General features: G+C 38.1%; 1 long non-coding RNA gene across 1 annotated transcript in view; it reads left to right on the top strand.

The window, feature by feature from the left end:
- The first annotated feature begins 1,388 nt into the window (after nt 1–1,388).
- LOC124391920 overlaps nt 1,389–9,028 on the top strand; it is a 14,948-nt gene continuing 7,308 nt past the window's right edge. The window contains exon 1 of the long non-coding RNA XR_006927062.1: nt 1,389–3,574. This is a non-coding gene — a long non-coding RNA (uncharacterized LOC124391920). The remainder of the gene's footprint in view (nt 3,575–9,028) is intronic.

Raw genomic sequence — 9,028 nt, 5'->3', positions numbered from 1 at the left:
TGTGCAGTAGAAAGCGGTTTAGGGAAAGAAAGATAGAGAAAGTGGATTTTGTTCCGGTTCGGTCCGAGACGACGTGTGTTCCTCAAGAAGAGGACTGGGAGCAGGAGATTGAGGAGTTCTCACGCATGTTGGAGAAGGAAAAGGAGAAAGAATTGAGCAGTGAGATGCCCTATGGTAATCTCACACACTGAAGACCTGATGTGTTTACTCATTATTGTTCCTACTTTTTTACTTTGTTTTTGAGGAACCTTCTAGTTCTAGGTATGTAGGATCCAGCCAGAAGAATGAACAAACCTCGCAAATCAGCAGGAAATACAACGGCGAGGGTAAAGCCGTATATCATAACCAGGGAAAAGATTAGTAGTATACCACTTCTTGAGCTATTTTTGATGTTTTTTTGGGTCACTTGAGGACCTGATGGTGTGACCAACCTCTGGTCATATTCTCTCGTCTTGATCTCTTAATTAAAAGATTTTTAATTTTGCCATTTGTTTGCCTATAGTTTTCCCAAACACAGCTAGCATGGCCAATCAAACTAATGTAGGACCTCCATTGTATGAAATTCACACCAAAATGTCAAGCAACTGCAAAGTTTGTGCTCCACAGAAGTTTAAGGATGATACAAATTCAATGAATCTTTTGTTCGTTTTTGTAGATCCCAAGGAAGAGCTGAAGGTGGCGCTAAGTGAGATGAGCCTGTACTCCATTCCTCACACCCCAACGCAACACCAGCAGCACTACAACCCCTCCAGTCATCACACACCTCCCGTCAGGTGGATTCAGCACATCTCCCGCATCGAGAAGGACCAGTTTGATGACGCTGAGGAGTGAACAGACCCTCACCATGTTTCCAGTGGTAAAAGGGTGGGGTCGTCAAAGTGAAGTGTTTTTTTTTTTTTTTTTTTTTAATTTATTTATTTTTAGTTAAATTAATTATAACTTGTTTAAAGTTGTTACATGTACAGAAAGATGCGTTTTTCTACAATTTACATAGTTTTAATTAAAGGCTTATTTAGGAGGAAAGTCGCATATCTTGAGTCCACCGAAGCACTCGGCTCTGAAGTGTTTGTTTGGGTTTTAGGTGTAAAATTAATGATTTAAATAAATGTCTCTTAAGAAAAATTGTTTTGCGAACGCTTTATCAACCAGGTAAGTTGAATCACACACACAAGGATGAACTGTATACTGTAGGGCAGTGAATAAAGCCCGAAACAATAACCTCATGTAGATCCATTATTTACACAATACACATCTACAGTGTGCTATTTAAACTAATAACTAGTATATTAGAATCCATAACTAACTAGAACTAGTATTACAGGTCTAATTGATTGTCTTCTGATTTGTGAACATAAGTGCTTTTTTTTTTTTTTTTTTTTTTTTTTTTTTTAACTGAATCCTTAAATGTTTGATATTTAGAGTCTGTAAACAGGAAATGTTTTGATCCGAACACCAGCTCTCGCTACAACCATGAGTTTAATGCAGTTGGTTCTTGTTTTAAAATGTTCATGCTGAAGAGCCTCAGAGTAGCAAAAGAGCTGAAAATGAGACCAGTGAAATTACTGACACATCAAGCCAAAAAGCAACTAAAAATGGGTAAAAATAGCTTTGTGGTCAAGTCATTGGACTAAAGGATGTGAGTTCAAATCCCAGCCACACAAATCTCCTAACCACATTGCTGCTCTGTTGTATCAACAAGGGAAACTTTTATTAACAATTCATTCATTTTTCTGACCTTTGATAAGATCCGATCCCATTCTGATGCATTGATTTGTTGTAACAAATTAGTCCTAATAACTACTGAATTCATAAAGATTTCGTGCAGGTGAATGTTCAGGTTGATGGTTTAGGGTGTAATGATTACATGAAGCCTGTAGATGGCAGTACAGGTTAACATTTATTGTAACTTAAATTATGCACTCTAAGTTCACACACGTGCTGCTGTTTGCTACCTGCTAGATTTATTGCTTTAATTTCCTAAATGACTAATAAATTGGTTAAAAAAAAATGGATACGGGTTCTAATCTAGGGGTCAGTTACAATCTGTAAAACCTCAGTACTAATTTTATTTTTTTTAATCTCTGTTTTAATGAAGGAGAAATTACAGGTAATTACAGTTGCAGACATTTACAAATATTATCTGGGGAAAAGGCTAGTGTTTAATCTTTCTTGTTACTAAATATAATAGTGTGATTCTGACAAAAGTTTGAAATATCAAACCATTTCAAAACCATCTATTCAAGAATCATGTTGCCCTTAATGATATCTTATTTTTTTAACATTGCCTTGGCTGATTCTTTTGTTTCTTTTTGTACCAAAGAATCAAGAGATAACACTGATCTCAGTAGTGTTCCAGTTAAAATAAGTAAAAGAAAGAGAGTGAGAAAAGAAATAAATGGGTTGTGCTGAGGTTCTCCTCTGCCCTAAATACATAAATAAATCATAATAGCCTCTTTCAAGACGTTATGATCTTATTGCTGATTTGTGCACTCTTTCTGCTTATAAATAAATATCATAAACCAAATAAAGAAATAAACTGGTTGTGGATCCGCAGTCCCACTCGTGTCCTCAGTCTGTCCCGAGTCACATGATTCGGTGTGGTAATTAAATTCCCCACCCGGTTGCTATGTTTACTGCGTTTCCAAAGACAAAGAGTGAATTCTTTATCAAAATATTTGTGTGTCACAAGATGTAGTCAAGGTCAAATAAATGTGGGTATGATGGTGAAAGGGGACTGGAGGAAGGAGTTTATTTTTAAGTGCATGTAGAAATAACTGGCAACTTCAAATGAGCACATATCTGATGTTGCTTCATTCCTGTATGAGAAGCTGATGTGAGACACAGAGCACTGTCTGCGTCTAATAAGAGGACGTCCAAGTAGTCCACTGTGTGTGTGTGTGTGTGTGTGTGTGTGTGTGTGTGTCATGATGACTTTAATCACTGCTGATGTTAAATTCTGTGTACTTGAACTAAAGGTCTGGAACAGCGCGTGGTTATAACCAGCATTTTTCTGTCTTTATTTATTTATAGAATGAAGAATAAAGTTGAATAGGAGCTCCCTTAGATCCTTACATTAGTACATTTATTGTTTTGTATTTCACTCATAAATAACTTTCATTTCTCTTAGTTTTGATGTGTGAATTGTAAAAAAAAAAAATCACTCATTTCCAGTTTGTAATTAATTTTAATGTGGTTTTTGATTCTTGGCTTAAATATATAAAGGCTCGTTATTTGTAAATGTGTGTATGACGTGGTAGAACGTTGGAGGTGCACAGTTGTATAGCACGTCTTCGAATGAGCTAGCATTATATTTTCCATTGACTTGAATTAAAAGACCCAAACTTGTTCCATTATGAAAATGCTCCTGTGCTGAAAAAAAAGCACAGATTATAGCAGCAGGCAAAAATAACCGATTAAGATGGACTTGAATAAGAGCAAGAACATCGAACTTCTTACTCATCGATGTTGTTCTGCTTTTCCTTTACGTTTCACATGATCCTCAGGCTGATGAATCATCCAGATGAAATCTACATCTGGATTTCTGTTAAAGCTGTTGGGACGTTAAAAAGCGTTTGTGAGTAAAGCTGAATTAAGTTTTTTCCTTTTCTCTTTCTTTTGCAACTGTAGATGTAAAGATTTTTGAATTGCCCAACTGTGTGTGTGTGTGTGTGTGTGTGAGCACGTAAAAATATATCCTTATATGGACACAGAATATAAAAGCACCAGAGCCAATTCTCTTCATCACAAACAAGAAGGTCAGAGCGAAAACATGCTTTCTGTGAGTTATAATGTATTTAGAGCAAAGTACCATTAGCCCTCTTCCTGAAACATGACTGTGATTGATAGTGTAGAGTCAGTCTACTCCTCCCACCAACCCTCTCTCTCTTTTTCTCTCTCTCTCGCTCGCTCGGTCAGATCTTGTGACCCTCAGATGATCCACCCTTTTAAACATTCTGCTGATATGTAAAAAATGTTCAGCATGGGTTCAGCATGGAGCATGTTGGGGTTCCTTTCTCACAACAAAACAGATTAAACTAATCAGATCATTCACACCTTAGACTGGAAATGGTAGAGCAGAGAGAGAAAAAAACCGTTCAGAGGTTCTCAGGACCAGGCTTAGCAACCTTTTATCGGTTCACACAAGGGCAAACTGGGGAACTGCTTAGATGATAGTTATGTAGTGAATACAGGAAACGTATCAGTATTTTGCTTTTAACCTTTATACTGTACTGTGTGCTGGTGTTGTAGTTTTGTCAGACTGCACTTCTATTGCAGACTCAATAGGGGGTGCTATATCTCTTTATTTTTTCCTGTCGCTCTGTGTCTTATCCACTTTGAGATTTGAGACTGGCTGTTGAGATTCAGAGCTTGTCTGTGCAGTTGGTCATGATCTCTCTCTCAGTAATGTAGATGGAGATGTATGTCTGTATTCAGGTTAGTTTATCGTGTGTGTGCTTGTTTGTGTGTGTGTGTGTGTGTGTGTGCTCATTCTCAGGTCTGGTTTTGATCGCTAGGTCCAACGCCACATCCTCATTCTTAGCATTACTAAGAGCTCTGATAAAGACGTTCCCTCCCTCATGCTCTCTCTCTCTCACACACACACACAGCCTGCATTTTAGAGGTGCGTGTGAGTGAGTTAGTTATCAGTCTAATTCCTGTAGTTGATTTAGACGTTCCTATATTATGTTTATATGCTCCTGTTTTTTTGTTTTTTTTTATGGACCTGAATTTGTGTGTGTGTGTGTGTGTGTGTGTGTGTGTGTGTGTGTGTGTGTGTGTGTGTGTGTGTGTGTGTGTGTGTGTGTGTGTGTGTGCACTGACACACTTTTTTCCCCACTACCAAAGTAGTGTCCTCCCAAAATCCAGGCCAAGTGCGAGAGAGCAAGGTCACCTTTTTGTGACGCTGTGCTCAGAGGAGTAGGTGACCTCCTTCACTCCCACCGCTTGCAAAATCAATCTGAGAGACACACACACACACACACACACACGAGGGATTCGCACATCACATTTTACTTATTGCAAATGAGAGCACGTCGGAGTACGTTGGAATCATTTGTCAGATGGCGTGGTCTTCGTGTACATAACCACGTAAACAGGCCAGATTTCACACATTATTCTCTGTGTACTTACTGAATGTGTGTGAGAGAGAGAGACTGGCGAGCTGAGAGCATTTTATTTCCTTACATAACACAAAACACAAACGGTGAAACCACCAACACACACAATCTCAGGCCAGACTGCAGCAGGTGTTTGTTTACGAGGTCATTTACATGTTTCACCTTATATTCATTTATATCACGATTCCTGAAAACTTTTTATGTGGAATGTATTGGTTTTCTCAACATTTCCCACAAAAAGGCAGTGTTGCATTTTTTATTTATTTTTTTATTTTTTTATATGAAATTGTTTTTCTATTCTAATTAGATTTTTTTTCAAGCAATAAATAAAAATATTTTAAAATTAAAAAGGAAATGCAAACAATATGTAGATTAGTTTTTTGTTTTTCTCTATCTTTGTCTTTTTTTTTTATGTATAATATGAAACATATAATAAGTAATGTTATATTGTATTTTCTGGCCCTGGTTTTATACATTAAATAAAATAAATACGTGTGTGTGTGTGTGTGTGTGTGTGTGTGTGTGTGTGTGTGTAGGTGCCAAGCATGTAGCATCAAACTCAAAAAGACTTGATGTAATTGGTGCCAAAGGAGCTTCAACAAAGTAAAGAGCAAAGGATGTGACTTACGTATATGAAGATTCTTTTTTTTTTTTTTTTTTTTAAGTAAATAAGTGTGCAAATATTTAAAACAAACTTCTTATATTTTGTTTGTAGAATTTTGGGAAAATTATGAATTCAAACCATTTGGAATAAAGCTGTAACAAAGAAATTTGGAAAAGTAAAGCTCTGTAAAGACTTTCTGGACATTGTGTGTGTGTGTGTGTGTGTGTGTGTGTGTGTGTGTACTGTATATACATGATTGTGAATGTGACCGTGAGAAGACCATGTTGTCTTGCTCTCCTTGTAGTTGGTCATTAACTGTGTTGTGTTATGCCAAAATGTTTGTAGCATTTCTTGGAAAAGAATGTTATGTCATTCCACATGTAGCCCCCATTTTGCTCTTATAATAACTCACTCTTCTGGGAAGATGTTCCACTAGATTTTGTGTTGTGCTTGTGGAGATTTATTCACATTCAGGTTGTGATGTAGTTGAGGAGACCTGGGGTGCAGTCAGCATTCACATTCATCTCAAAGGTGTTCAGTAGGGTTTAAGTTGGAGCTCAATAGCAGGAGATCTCTCACTCCAACCCATGTTCTTTGAGTGCACAGGGACATTGTCATGCTGGAGCAGGTTTTAGTTTTTTAACATTTTCAAATGAATTATTTGAATAAAACTCAATTCTTTTGCACTATTGTGTGAACAGTGTGAAGCAGTGTAAGTGTATGATACAGTTGTGATGTGTGCATGTTTTGTTTTTATTTTGTTGATTCGGTCCTAAAGTATTTTCTTACAGACTCTAAACAAATGAAAATGAAGCCTGCATTTAGCGCTCTGGTCGGCATTCCTGCTCCGCTACCTCATCATCCTTGAAATCCCCCACATTCTCCATCACACACCAACAAACCCAGCGGCTCTGTGCCACTGGGAACCTTCTAGAACCTGTTCCTCAGATTTGACTCCTTTCCCCGGGCCCTCTGAGCACTAATGGAGCAGCACAGCATTGCTTACATGCCTCTCATGTTTTGCCCACAGTTCAGGTTTAGGAACGTTTACACGTGACTCATAACACGTCCCAATCATCTCGTAACATTTTCCCCTTAAGCCTTTTGTGACTGTTTCACAACCACCAGACCTCCTCCATGTGGAATATGAATAAATACTCTCCGTCTGTCACCCTTCGCCTTTCTGCCCCAGCACTGCTTCTGTGTTCCAATCTGGGGCATGATGATAACCCGATTACCACCCCAGTGCACGCTTACCGTAGCACTTAGCATAAAGTGTCGTGTAGGAGTTAGCTCTGACGAGAAACAGGGTTCCATCTAGAAAGGTCATTAAGCTGAGCTGTTTGGTGACGCACTCAATAATGAAAATCAAATCATTTCTTCTGTCTAATCATCATCTTAAAATCCATAAATGTTGAAGTCTGAAATGACCTCATCCCAAACATTTGTTTATATCATTTCACTGGTTCTGTCACTTATTTACCTTATTTCGATAGAAGAGACAAAAAAAGGTTTCCGCACTGTGTTTTACAAAGTCATGGAAATGTGTTGTGCTGTACAATTAGACCTGTAGTATCCAATGACGACCTGCACAACGGCACATCTAAATGAATGAAACGTTCAAATTGATCATAAGTGGTTAAGTTTGTTTACTGTTGACTGAGAAAGTTTTAAGAATTAAATATGAAGATTGGGGGTTGGGTGTTGTATCAGACCTTATTTCCTCTATTATATGTACTTCAATGTTCTTCATTTTATATTATTATTAATGTGTGTTGTTTGGACACAGGTTTAATACCTATAACATGGCCATGTAAGTAACAGTGTTATATGTCTGAATGTTTCTGCTTTTGGCACGGAGGCTTTTTATTGCAAACTGACTTGGAAATACAGTAGTTTTGAAATATTTGCTCTTTTATAGGCTAAAGCTCTACCTCTGGTAATGTGTGTGTGTGTGTGTGTGTGTGAGAGAGAGAGAGAGAGAGAGAGATATCTTGTGGAAGCTGTAATTACCACTCACACATCATGGTGTTATTTATAACACAATAGAATGAAGACAGGGCATGTGTGTGAGAATAACACATCTAACAGCAGAAGTATGATCGACTCTGTTGATGACTGTAGAGGGAGTGTGTCTGTGTGAGAGAGAGAGAGAGAGAGAGAGAGAGAATCCGTGTGCCGAGTTTTTTGGCCGTGAGTTTTTTGGCGTGTTTGCCCAGGTGGAGTTTGTTTGAGGTTGAGTTCTGGTTGTCAGTGTGATAGAGCTGTTCAGCCACTCAGGTATGTTTGATGTGGGAGTGATGAGTCACCATCTCTTCTCCTTCTCTCTCTCTCTCTCTCTCTCTCTCTCTCTCTCTCTCTCTCATATTCCCCCACTCGCAGACGAATGCTCACCACAGACATGTCGTATAAAGCAGACTACTTTAGAGGTTATGACCCTTTTTCCAGCACAAACTCCTCCAGAGTGAGGATCTGACCAGACTCTGGCCCACTTTTTACTCTTATACACAAAGAGCTTTTGTTTGGCTCGGCACACGAACCACCGCTTTAACACAATGATAATAAAAATAATACATTTATTTGTATTGCGGATGTTTACAAACCAACGGGTGAGCAGTGTGACAGAAATGTCATCCTGGTACTTAAACACTTTTTCACTAAAATAAACTATTCTCATTATAGTTTTACAATTTACTCACAAAATACTTACAACTTTAAACAATGGTATGATCAGGTGAAGTCGTAACTCAGTGGTTAAGGTTCTGGGTTACCGATCAGAAGGTTGGGGTTCAAACCGGTATTGCAGAGCTGCTACTTTTGGGGCCCTTAAGGGGCTTTGTATCATGTCTGACTTCAGCTTCCAAACACAGTACATGTGACGAGTATAAATACATTTCTTTATCTTTCTAATGATTAAATGTTCAGTCCTGAATTTGTTTACGTTTAAGTCCTCAGTACTACACTACCACTGAATCTGATACAAAACTATATGATTGTGTTCAGAACTACACTACTACTGAATCTTATATGGAACTACTCAGTATTCAATAATAAAATACTAACAAATGACAATATAAACCAACTGTTGGTGGACACATCAGCTCCCTCAGTTCTGTGATTAGTAGAGGCGCCGACTCGACAAATATGCCCAAAAAGTTCAATGAGTCATTCTCAATCCACTGGTCACACATTCACGTGTGTGTGTGTGTGTGTGAGAGAGAGAGAGTGAGATAGACTTACAGAAGTGTTATGAACACTTCTAGAAAAAAAGGGTCTCGTGATCATGTCTTCCTATATTTCTGTCTTT

This window comes from Silurus meridionalis, chromosome 1, assembly GCF_014805685.1.
Source record: "Silurus meridionalis isolate SWU-2019-XX chromosome 1, ASM1480568v1, whole genome shotgun sequence".
NCBI lineage: Eukaryota > Metazoa > Chordata > Actinopteri > Siluriformes > Siluridae > Silurus > Silurus meridionalis.
Note: the sequence above shows the minus strand (reverse complement) of the source record. Positions and strands in the feature narration are given on the sequence as shown.